At 45.2% G+C, this 12,721-nt stretch overlaps 1 long non-coding RNA gene across 2 annotated transcripts; it reads right to left on the bottom strand.

The window, feature by feature from the left end:
- Positions 1 to 1,199: 1,199 nt before the first annotated feature.
- Positions 1,200 to 11,705, bottom strand: LOC143434696 (uncharacterized). 2 transcript variants are annotated; one of them, XR_013104403.1, is made up of 3 exons: positions 11,535 to 11,705; positions 10,488 to 10,934; positions 1,200 to 3,415 (listed from the first exon to the last, which is right to left on the bottom strand). It is a non-coding gene; the product is annotated as an uncharacterized LOC143434696 (long non-coding RNA). The 2 variants fall into 2 exon arrangements; XR_013104404.1 differs by lacking the exon at positions 1,200 to 3,415 and adding an exon at positions 4,110 to 6,582.
- Between the last annotated feature and the right edge of the window lie 1,016 nt (positions 11,706 to 12,721).

Here is a 12,721-nt window from a genome sequence, read left to right as displayed (position 1 = left end):
GAACAGTCCTTAGTATTCTGTGGAGGTGACTGGCTGATATTAACTGCTGGCTCTTCCTGCAAGATAACCCCCAAACCCTGCATGTGCACCCAGTTCCTTTTCACTAGAACAATAGTTTTTTAAGGAGACCCCCACCCCCACCCCTACATCGGCTGATTGTATTTCTTCGCCTGCAACCCGTGATGTAGACTGGAATTAGCTGGGTCTTTTGTAGCATTTGGAGCAAACCACTTGGCCGGGCTGTCTGGCCAGTGTGAGGGTAATCAGCAGATTTATTTGAGGAAATATATTTATGGTACAAATGGCTGTTCCAAATGGGGCCATTATCTGGCCTTTTCGCTATTGCCATAAATGTCCCTCTAGGACATGGATGTCCCCAGAAAGTCCATAGTGTTTCCTGGACAAGACTTTGAGGCTGTATTTATGCTTGCTTCGATAGTGTGTTTTGAGTGCTTAGCCACAAACTCTTTGCTGGATGCTCCATGAAATGTTTTCAGGGAAGTCAAAGGCAGGAAGCAAGGGGGGGGGGGGTAAGATTTGTTTAATTGTCAGGGGACGGCAGAATGAAGCCAGTCCTAGATTCATAGCTTGGGACACAAGAGAGTAAATGATAACTAAATGCCCTAGGGGAGTTTCAAAGGACACCAGCTTCTTTCTGGATTTGGGGGTCCTGTCTACCAGAGTGGGGCATCTGCCCTCAGAGAGAGGCTGTAAGGATCAGCAAGGCCCACACCTCTCCAGGCGAAACTTCTCCAAAGACTGTGTGGTTACATCTCATTCAGAGTGGAAACTTTTGGTTTCCATGGCTCCAGAGTCTAGTCTGCAAATAGACGTTGGGACATAGATGCTTTGAAATTTCTTACAAAATTCCTGTGCCAAACCCTAAAATACTTTGCCATGTGTCCTGGTTTAGCTTCTCAGACTCTGAAGCTTGGACAGAAACAATGGGAACAGACTCTTAAGAAACTGACCCTTTCACATCTTGAGAAAAAGAACCTTGGATGTGCAGCTATAATCGTGTGTATACAGAAATGCAGCAACTACCACACAGGTGTGGCTAAAATCCCATATTTGCAAACATTTAAGAAAAAGAGGAGCACATTATTTTTTCAGAAGAAGTTGCTGCATGATTCTTACATGTGAGAAAAAATGTGTTATTCCAAACAGCACCCTGGCTTAAGAAAGTGTGTGTAGGGGGTAGGAGAGACGGCTCTACAGTTAAGTGTACTAGCTGCTTTTCCAGAGGAGATTCAATGCCCAGCATCCACATGACAGCTCACAACCATCTATAGCCCAGTTTCAGGAGGCCCAATGCCCACATCTTGCCTCCATAGAGACCAGGCATGCAGCTGATACACAGATAGACATAGGTCTGTACAAAAAAATAAAAAAATAAACCTCATACACATAAAATATATAATTTTTTTAAGAAAAAGAAAACATATGTGGACTTTTGGGTGGAAAAGATTTATTTCTCTGTCCAGACATTGGCAAAGATCTCGAGGAAGGCTGTCTGGACATTAAAGGAAGAGGTAGCCTACAGAAGGTTAGAGGAGTTTAACAGCGAACATTAGGTCACCATTATGCATTGTGTGTGTGTGTGTGTGTGTGTGTGTGTGTGTGTGTGTGTGTGTGTGTGTGTGTTTGTGTGTAGAAAGAGAACAAAACATGTCTGATTTGCAAGTTTTAATTTCAAGTCTTTCCTGGGAATGAAACTGGCAACCATTGCTTGCTATCTTTTGCATTGTATTCTCAGACTGTGTGTTGAGTCCCCAGTCCCAAGTAAATATTTATCAACTGGACTGTTAAGGAGGTAATTAAGATGAAATGAAGCCATTAGGGTGGGGCCCTTATCCAATAAGACCAGTGACCTAAGAACAGGAAGGGACCAGAGGCCTATCCTCTCTGCACACACTAAGAGTCCTCTGCAAAGGCAGCAAGTACTCTTAAATATAAACACTTTTCCAGCTAGAACCTTACTTTTTTTAAAAAAAAAAAAAAATACACACTACAGAAAGCTAAAGAGAGAAATTAAAGCCTCATTTCTTACTGCATTGCTTTTACAAAAATGTCTTAGAAGATGTGATTAGAGTTGTAACTGAGTTTAGTTTTCTACAGGCCTGTCATGGGACTATCTTTCCTTGTCAATGAATATCCACATTGTTTTTAATGGTTTATTTACCTTTATTTTATGTACATTGGTGTTCTGCCTGCATGTATGTCTGTATGAGGGTGTCGTGTTCCCTGGAACTAAAGTTACAGACAGTTGTGAGCTGCCATGTGGGTGCTCACAACTGATCTCTGGTTCTTTGGAAGAGCAGCCAGTGCTCCCAACTGCTGAACCATCCCTCCTGTCCTGGAAGATCATTTTAAATGGTTGCATGCCATTATATTTTAGAGATTCCTACAGTTTATTGCATTGGTCTCATTTATAGACATTTCAGCTAATCCCAGAGGCCAGAATATTCTTTCTGTCTGTGCTTTCATAGCAATGAATTACTCACAGATGTTTCTGCCTACTTTGCTAACACCCTATTTATTTGTAAGAAGATCAAACAACAACCCTAGCAGCACGACAGAATTAGGCTCACTCAGGGTTCAATTCAAATGTATAATAGCAAAATGCTATTTGCATAATTGCTTGAAGTGATGCCCAAGTCTCACACTTTCCAGAAGATTGCTCAGAACTTGAACTTGATCTTCTATAGCCTCCTCTGTCCAAGCATCCCCAAGTTCACCATGTTCTGTGGTTCGTTCCATTCAGACACGGCTGCTCCCGCCCGAGTCTTCCCGAACAACATCCACCACTGTGTCTGAGAGGTCAGGGCAGACAGCTTTGCCAGGGTACGAGTTCCCTAATGCATACCTGTTCTTCACTCTGTCAGAATAGAAGGCACCCTTTGGAAACTTTGGGTGGATAAGATGAGGAAATGATACAGCCAACGGTGAGTGAAGATTCAGTCCAGGAGACCCTGAGGAGCTGACTTAATTAGCCATCCTAACAATTACACTGCTTAGAAATCCATCTGAGAAAGCAAAGGCTATCCATTCACTCATTCAACTTATATTTACTGGTGCCTAGTCTGTGTGAGGCCTGGTACCTAGGGATGTAATCGGTATCTGTCATCACATCATGATTTTAAGTTATGTCTGTTTCAGTTGTTACATTAGCAGACTTGAAAACCTAGCCATTTTCCAGAAGATTCTATCAAAAGCAAAACCATAGTCGGAGCCTGTGCAGTGGCTTCTTCACATGCAAGACTGGATGGGATGAACAGCACTGAGGTAGTGGGTCTCTCCTTACAGAAGGGTGAAATGGTGGTACAGCTGTCAGCTCAGCTCAGATGATGCCATCGAGTGCCAGTGTCTCCCATGCTGGTGGAACGGCAATATACTGTGTGTGCAGAGAATAACTCTGTAAAAGATCAAAAATCTGCCTGAAGAGAGGAAGCTTGGAGGGTGGGGGGAGGGAATGGTGGCAGGGCGGAGGCATGCCTTTGATTCCAGTACTCTGGAGGCAGAAGCAGGCAGATCTCTGTGAGTTCAAAGCTAACCAGGGCAACATAGTGAAAGCCTGTCTCAAAGATCTCTCGCTTCTGGATGTCTAGCTTTTGAATATTGGCTATACTTTCCCATATTTCCTTTTTGTTTGTTTGTTTGTTTGTTTGTTTGTTTGTTTGTTTTTCAAGACTCTGTGTAGCCCTGGCTGTCCTGGAACTCACTCTGTAGACCAGGCTGGCCTCGAACTCAGAAATCCACCTGCTTCTGCCTCCCAGGTGCTGGGATTAAAGGCGTGCGCCACCACTGCCCAGCTCCCATATTTCCTTTTTGCTTTTCTTTACCAATGTGCCTTTTTGAAAATACTAACCTAGGTCTTTTTTCATGGAGACGTGAGGGAAGAAACTCCATGTGTGTTTAGGATAAACAGTCACCAAAGACAACACAATTGGCAGAGGAATCAAACCCATGGGACTACAGCGGATTTCTTCTTTTGACCACCATCAATCCCCCCCTCTTCCTTGTTTTCTCCTCCTCTTTCCTCCTCTTCCTCTTCCTCTTCCCCTTCCCCTTCCCCTTCCCCTTCCCCTTCCCCTTCCCCTTCCCCTTCCCCTTCTCCTTCTCCTTCTCCTTCTCCTTCTCCTTCTTCTTCTTCTTCTCTCCCTTTCCCACTTTCTAGTTTAAGCTGAAAAGTGTCCGATCTCCTGAGACCTCAGCAAGATACTATGTAGAGCCAGAAGTTTAGACCTGACTCCAAGGGCTGCCACCAAAGGGACTCACCCACTGATAACAGGGATTTCAAGAAGGCTTTACCCTTCCAATGCAAGAAAATTATAAGCAACAGCTCTCAGTAAAGACATATTGACCAGGCTAAGCAGACTCCATTGCCGGAACCCTGAGTTACATTGGAAGGGAAATATCTTGGGTTTTAAAGTAATTTCACCATAGTTCCTGTATTACAGTGGTTCACTGTGGATTTATAAATTAATGCCCCACCCATGATTGGGTTGTTTGTACTGTCTCTCTCTCACACAGGAAAAGATTTGGGGCTTCATCCACAGAGGAACCACCTAGCATACCCAAGCCTGCAGCAAATCAAACTCAGTCTACCCCTGGGCTGGTGGCTTGTGGAGTCAGATGACTGACAGAGCATACAAATGCCATCAGGCCGCCTGGTGGGCAGGAGATCAAACCACAGCTTTGGTGTTTGTCCTCAGAGCTGGCAACAAATGATTGGAAGTCAGAGAAAAATACAATTGTGGGCGAGTTACTGTAGTTCGACAATCCCCATTGTTTGTTTACTGCCTTTTATTTTTAGACTTTAAGATTGTTCCCATTGTCAGTCCCTCTGGGCATGTGTACAGTAGCAATAATGTCACACAGCCAGCGAGCTGACAGCAGCCAGGCAGCTCCAGAAATATTTTTAAACCAATCGTGACTGTCACTTTCTCTCAGATCAAACCTACAGTCAAAGTCCATACTTTTGCTGTTGTTTTTCCTTGTCAGGGAAGGTGAGACTGGGTTTTGGATGGGGGCATCGGTACGGCTAAGAACAGAACTTAACTTTTGTTCTGTCCTTCTTATAAGTTGCTAATTCGTTTTTCAAGGACCCAGTGTAATCCTCTCTGCCGTGAGAGAGCCGTGCAAGGCCTAACATGATCGCTCAGATGCCTGGGGAAGACTAAAGGTTCTGGAAGCTTGCAAGCTGAAAGGATGGATGCAGGGAGCAGATGAAGCAGAGAGAGCAAGCATAGTTTCGGGAATGAGGGGTAATAAAATTTGCACCCTAAATTTTTATTGAGCAAGAGATATGACTTGAAATTGTCTTAAGTTCTGTAAATAAGACCGGGAACAAGACAACTGAGGCAGTGATTTGGCACTTAAGGTCATGTGCGTGGTACTGAGAAATGAACATGCAATAGAAAGAGGAGACCAAAGACTCTATGGCTCCGGATTCAGGCGAAGGTTGCGGGACAAGCTTGCGTGTGGGAGCAGGACTTCTGGGTTGAAACCTGGAGGGGTCCACCTAGTGCTGCCAGCCATTGTCAGAGAAAATGCTGTGCAGTAAGCCTAGAAGAGGTGCTGTCCACGGTCTAACCCATTGACTCAATAGCCCAATGCGTGAAAGTGGAGTGCAATCCCTAAGACGTAACTTCAGGGAGCAGCCTAGAAGGTAGTGGAGGCTCCTGCAACGCTGCTGTCATGGGTGCAACCGAATGCCTGTCTCCAGCAGCTGCGCAGTGAACGTGCACAGACAAGAAACCCTATACACTGGGTGCTTCTGTGAATTATTTTGGGGGTGTCTGCTATTAGACATATTTGACGGCCCAATGAAGTGGTTTCTGTTATTTCTGGATGGTGTTTTTGGACAGTTTAAAATTGCTTGCGTGATTCCAAGTAGCAGCTGTGTAGGAGGGAAAATCACATCCCTTCGCCAAGGCAAATCCTCAGTTCTGGACTGTGTGGCTCCTCCCAGTTCAAGACTCCTTTCCCTGCTGAGACCCCATAGGTTCCGCAACGCTCAGAAGACAGACCCCAGCAGTCCCTCCAGCTGCCAGTTACCTGGCAACCGTCTTTTGTGGGTCTGTAGAGTTACCAACACTCTACCATCTGTGTCGTTGAGAAGGAGCAGAGGGTCACCGCATCGCCGCCAGGCTCACAATATTGTCCTGCTCCAGAACTTCCGTCCTTCTGGCTATGGCGCATGATCTTGCTTCCGGCCCCTCAGTTCACACCCATGTCATCTGAATGGCTGCTTGGCCAACAGTTCCCAACCTGGCCTCTCAAAACCTCATCTGTGGAGCTGGTAGAGACCAAAAGCTCCACATGTGAAGCCCATGCCAACTGTGCTGGTAAATAAAGTGAGCCACTGTGTCTACCGAGCAGGTTTCCCGTGCGCCTGCGCTCTCCTACCCCAGCAGGGAGCTGCTCTCCTTCTTATGTTGTCAACCTTCCTTTTTCTTGTGCACTATTCTCCAGTAGAGTCATCCTTCCTAGGTTAAAAAAGGAATCGTGTATAGTTTCCAAGGCCCTCGTGAACAGAGCATTTGTTTGGAGTGCCTGAAATAAGGACTTAACGGAAGCCTAAAAGCCGAAAAACAGGAAGAAAGACATCAGAAGTAAATTGGGTGCCAAGGTAAAGCATTCAGAAATCTAGAGTGTAAGCAAATGTGAACGTTACCCAGTGAACTTTCAGGAACAGATGCAGATATTAAAAGTTATTATACTTTTAAAAGGAAAACAAGTCTCACAATAATACATGGTACCTCCATGCCTAAACTCGTCTCCATCACTGAGCCTAAAGAACAACTAATGATTTTGTGGTCTAAATATGAAATGCCCATCGTGTCTCCCTGCGAGCTCATACACTGGAGGCTTGGCTTGCATCTGGTGATGATCCCTATTTGGAGGGTTCTGGAAACGTGGAGCCTTGCAGGAAGAAGTTACTGTGCTGGTTGTAATTTTGAAAGCTCTCTATCGGTAAACAGCATCCTCTTCTACACACCATGAAAGTCTTTCTCATAATGGGTCTAGATGCATTAGAGCCAAACAACTATGGACAGGATTCAGCCCTCTGAATCTATGAGCCGGAAACAAACGAACAAAAAAACAAAACTTTTCCTCTAAGTTTCTGTTGGGTGATTTATGTCCTCCATAAAAGATGTCCTCCCACCGCCATGAGAACACAAACTAGAAAGCAAAGCAGAATTCAGAATGTACCTTCCCACACTGGCTATCTGTACAGCTCCACCTCACTGGGCAGTGGGTGCCTAGAATCGCTGTACCTAGGATCTCTGAAGAACAGAAGGTCGATAATTATGTAGTTCAATAAGAAGACCCACTGACCTGTGAAACTGTCCAAAGGTGTCGGGGATAAAGTCACAATCATTTCAGAGATTACGAGACATTGCTGAAGTTAGGAGATACTGTCCTGTTTGTAAATAGAAGCATTTGTTCGATTTTGGAGTCTCTCAACAGAGCATGTGAAAGAAAGAAACCAGTGTGGTTTGTAGAAAAGCTCAAAATATCCAGTTTAAGATGAGAAAAAACAACCCATTGACTCACAGGGAAAGCTTGTTGGCGAGGTAGGCAGAACATCACCAGGAGACTGCCCAGGCTCCGCAGGCCTTGATCTGCTCCAGGGAAGCAAACTATTTGGAAGGAAATAGGGTTCTATGGGTGCAGCTGAGGAAGAACAAGATAAAGGATGCTTTGGGGGTTTTGGTTTTGTTTATTTTTGTTTAAGACTTCGGCTCAGTAATTCAGAAAACAAAACAAAACTTTAACTCGTAAAAGTCCCAAAATGTGTGTGGAGCAGAATAAACTAACGTGCTTTTGGATTGGCATTGATGATTTAGAAATGATGGGACTCTTTTGGTTAACTTGTACATGTGTGTAAATGTTTTGCCTGCACGTATGCATGTGCATCCCGTGCATGCCTGGTGCCCTCATGGGTCAGAAGAGGGTGTCAGATTACCTGGATCCAGAGACAAATTATTGTGAACTATTACGTGGACACTGGTAACTAAACAAGGATCTCTCTGTAAGAGCAATGAGTGCTTTTAACCGCTGAGCCACCGCTCCAGCCCCCCAAACTCTAGTTTTAAGGAGCTAGATGTGTTTAGATTTGGAGAACTGACATATGAACTCATTCAGGCAAACAGGTTGGTTCAGGAGACAGAAAACTAATGGGGTGGCAGAGTTCGCCCTCCATCCCCCATCGAAGCCTGTAAGAGAGATATTCCTGGCTCCATGCGGAGGTGGGAGAAGGTGGGAGGGGGGAAGATTCTGCTTGTAAAGCCTGTGGGGGATTTTAAAAGTGCGAGACACAAGAACAGAGTGTTTCAGAAATGAGAGCGACACAGTAAGAGAAGCATTGGAAGACAAGTGTTGGGAGTGAGACCAGTGATGAGCTGAAGCTACAGACAGAGTCCTCCGGGAACCAGGAGGAAAACATTAAGCCAGAGAAAATGAGGGGAGGGGCGGTGGGGGATGTTTAAAGTTTTAGTGGCTCTCCAGTTCCTAATGACTCTGATATGATCAGAGAAATAAACACAATCTACTCAAAATGCAACTCAAGGACAGGCTGGGAGACGGCTTAGTGGATAAGATGTTTGCCTCAGAAGCCTGAAGACCAGGGATCGCCAGAATCCACATAAAAGTTAGGGAGTCATGGCAGCTCACCTGTAATCCAACACTGGCAAGTTGAAAACACAGGAGCCACAGGGCAAGCTGGCCAGTAAGACTGCCTGAATTGTGAGTGCCGGGTGCAACCAGAGACTCTGCCTCCGTAAAAGAAAGAGGAGAGCAAAGAAGGGAGACACTCAATGCTAACCTCTGACCTCCACGTGCACACGCACACACATGTGCCCACACACATGGGGGAATCTGCATACATGAGCACATGATAAAAGAATTCAAGACCCAGAAAACATCAGATCCAAAAGGAAGGACATTTTCCGACGTTTTCTTTTTGATGACGACTTTCAGTACCAGGATCAGAAGGATGATAATGTAATAAAATATTCCCGACAGTGATAAAATGGAAGAGTCACCTCCAACGTCAGAAAACTCACGGGGCGGGGGGGGGGGGGAACCCTGAAAACTACACAGCCACAGGCAGTTGCTGGTTCTTCAGTACCCGCAGGTACCGGTCCAGAAGATGCTTGTGATGTGGTGATGGGAAGTACAATGGCCATATCCCTAGTCCCTCCGACCCCCTTTGTTTTCTTTTTAAGTGTACCCAATCCATGCTTGCTCTTCTCCTTGGAGCCATGTCTCAAGGTCTTCCTGCATATATCTGAGTGGCCACTGAGAATGCAGAAGTTCAAGGATTAACCTGTCTGACATTTCACAAGCCAGGAGGCTTCCATGATACATCGTTTCCCAACTCTGTCTGCTAAAATCTCCCCAGAAATATCTGTCTTTTTTTTTTTTTAACGTACATAATGTCATTTAACAGATTGCATTAAGGAAAAATGGGGGCCCTTTGATCTAGAATGCAGTTGTATACATGGTAAACGTTGGACATTTATATTGACTTGTTTAATTTTGTAGAACACTGCGCTATTCCCAATTGCTGATTCAGGACCCCAGGAGGAGTCCAGTACTGATTTACCACATCTCACTGCTGTGTACATAGTTGAGGAGTATCTCTTGGTTGCTATCCCCAAAGGCAAGTAAATTTTATAGCCTGAGCTGGATTGAACCTGGAGTAGAAGCTTAGGGAGCCCCAGACACCTGGGGCACTGTGGGCAGCATGGAAGGAAGTACAGGGAGCGTCACAAAAGAGCCTGATGTTTACTAACTGGTTGAAAAGTATTGCTTGAGAATTCTTGGGCAAAGCTGGGCATGCCAGTGCACACCTTAAATCCAAGCACTGAAGAGGCAGAGGCAGGTAGATCTCTGTATTTGAGGCCAGCCTGATCTACAGAATGAGTTCTAGGACAGCCAGGGCTACACAGAGGAATCCTGTTATCAATACATCTGCTGCAACTCAAAAAAGAATCGCTGTGCAATACATAATCTGTCAGTTCACGTTAGCTCACATACTTCACAAACAGCATAATTCCCCTTTTCTTTTGACTTTGTTCATACTCAGAATCTCTTAGCCCTGGAAATCTTCTAGAATAAGAAGATTCCTCTAGAATAAGAATAACAAGAGGGTAGCCGGGCAGTGGTGGCGCACGCCTTTAGTCCCAGCACTTGCGAGGCAGAGGCAGGCAGATTTCTGAGTTTGAGACCAGCCTGGTCTACAGAGTGAGTTCCAGGACAGCCAGGGCTATACAGAAACCCTGTCTCCAAAAAAACAAAACAAAACAAAACAAAACAAAACAAAAACAAAACAAACAAACAAAAAACAAAACAAACAAACAAAAAAAAAAAAACCAAAGGGTGAAAAGATGTCATCATTTCTTCCTAAGGATGAAAGGATGTCAATAATTCATTTCTCCTCCCATTTTTATCATTTGCCCATTTTGTCATCTTACCCAGAACCACTTGCTCTGCCGGCTACAAGGGAGCCTCGTGTTAAGTGAGCGCTCAGCAGCCATCTTCTACTTCCTCTTACAGGGACTGCCGGTGAAATTACTGAAAGATCTTTATGTCCCCTCATAGAACAGGTCTTGAATTGACTTAATGAGTAAGGGAAGGATGGAGCAGAAGGAGGTTAACTATATGGGTATTTATAGATGTTTTGGTGTCCAGAGTCCACGTAAATAATGTATCACCTCCCTGTGAACATCAGCTCTGCCGTTTAGCTCTTTAAATACAAGTTAGCAGGGGCTCCAGGGAGAAAGCGCTGCCCAAGCTTAATGATCTTTGGAACTCCAGGTCCTCAGGACCCTGCAGGGAATTCCTGGAGTGCATAAGTCCTTAAGCTGCAGGTCTCCTGTGCTGAACAGTTTATAAAAGAAAACGGAAAATGAGTCTTCTCTCTATAAAACAAAAACTGGAAACAGGTAATGAATTCCTTCAGAGTAAGTATGATAATTGGCCTGCAAACTCCAGGCTTTTAAACATCCAGGGGGTAATTTTTTTTTTTTTATAGTAATACAAGCAGAAGCCTTGGCCAAGACTATCAGAGGAGGCTCAGTTTGTTCAGGGACCCACAATTCCCACTTTCCAGTATGCTCACCAAATCCACTGAGTATCTAACTATAAAACCCACCATGGAAATACGCATGCATACGCCTCCATGTCTACCGCATCTTTGCCTCTCTCGGCTCTTCTTGAGATCCTGGATCAGCACTCGCCTAGTAAAGATGTTTCCTGTGCCTCCCCACCTCTCCCTCCTTCAAACAAATGTGTTTTATGAGATTCAGCTACAGATCTGACTCTCCTCTCCATCCTGGCATGCCCACCTTTGAAATTGCCACATCACTTCCTTTCTGCCACTTCGTAAGTTCCATATCCCCCCTCCACTCCACACCAGCCATCTGCTTCCTCCTTTCTCTGCTGAGGTACATCCTGGGCTGACATACTGAGATCCCTCCATGATCATTGCACCCAATTCTGTGGGCTATGGGGCTAAGCACCTCTGGTTCCAGTGTTGTCTGGGTTTTGGGTGACTTTTGCAGTTTGAGCTTCAGTTGCGTTTTCCTCGATGAGAGAGCATTTGGAAGACCAAGTGAGTTAGGTTAGGAAGCAGCCAGTATGTACACAGAAAATTAACTTGTACTTGATGAATAAGATCGGCCCCTAACTGTGTCTGGTGCTTAGAAGGTACCCAGGAGAACTTCTCTGCTTCACTTCCCATGATGCTCTCCTCATCTAGAATTAGAGTTCCTCATTCCCACCCCACACTCTCTCCATCCAGGAGTTTGTGAGGGGTTGGTTCTGATGGTGTCTCAATTCAATTCGGCTCAGAAAAAATGCCACCTTCCCAGACACTGAGGGTCTCCGTCCCCAGCTAGATTTTTGATTGGCAATAAAGAATTGCTGTACAGCCAGTGGCTGGGCAAAGGGAGACGGAGCAGGACCCTTAGATTTGCACAGGCTAGAACGAGACCCTTAGATTTGCATAGGCTAGAATGTGAGAGAGGAGAATTTCCATGTTTTGGAGGGAGACAGATCAGATTTAGAACTGCAGAAGGAAAATCATCCAAAAAGCAGATGAGAAGGAATGGGACCCCAAAAGAGTTGCCCAGAAGCACCTTGTGCAGCAAAGACTCCGGTGCCACCCAGAAGGAATAGGGCAGCAAAGATAGATCACAGCTTTCAAGGGCATTGAGTCAGAAGTACTGGAGGGAAATCTTTGATAGCCAAGTGGAGAATTAGAACTGCCGAGCCTTTGAGGTAGCCAAGGCATTTCAAAAATAAGCGTGTGTGTGTGTGTGTGTGTGTGTGTGTGTGTGTCTGTGTGTCTGTGTGTCTGTGTGTGTGTCTTTCATTCACGGATCCAAAAAGTTCCTGGGTGGGTGGCTGGAAGCAGGTGACTCGTCAGGAACACAAAGCAGTGTAGCCAAAACTACCACTACAGGGTTCACAGATTTTATTTCGGAGACTAAGTAGCAGATGTAGTACTTACTCAGCCACACAGTCTTGGGCACACAGTGTGGATGACTATGTGACAGAAATGGAGCCTAGTTATCTGACTGTAGAGGCTCAGAGGTTAAGGGCATTTCCTGTGCTCTTTCCCAAGACTCACATAGGGTGGTTCACACTCACCTGTAACTACAGCTCAAGGAGAGAGAACATACCTCTGGCCTGCTAAGCACCTACA

The sequence above is a fragment of the Arvicanthis niloticus genome, chromosome 16, assembly GCF_011762505.2.
Source record: "Arvicanthis niloticus isolate mArvNil1 chromosome 16, mArvNil1.pat.X, whole genome shotgun sequence".
NCBI classification, from domain to species: Eukaryota; Metazoa; Chordata; class Mammalia; order Rodentia; family Muridae; genus Arvicanthis; species Arvicanthis niloticus.
Note: the sequence above shows the minus strand (reverse complement) of the source record. Positions and strands in the feature narration are given on the sequence as shown.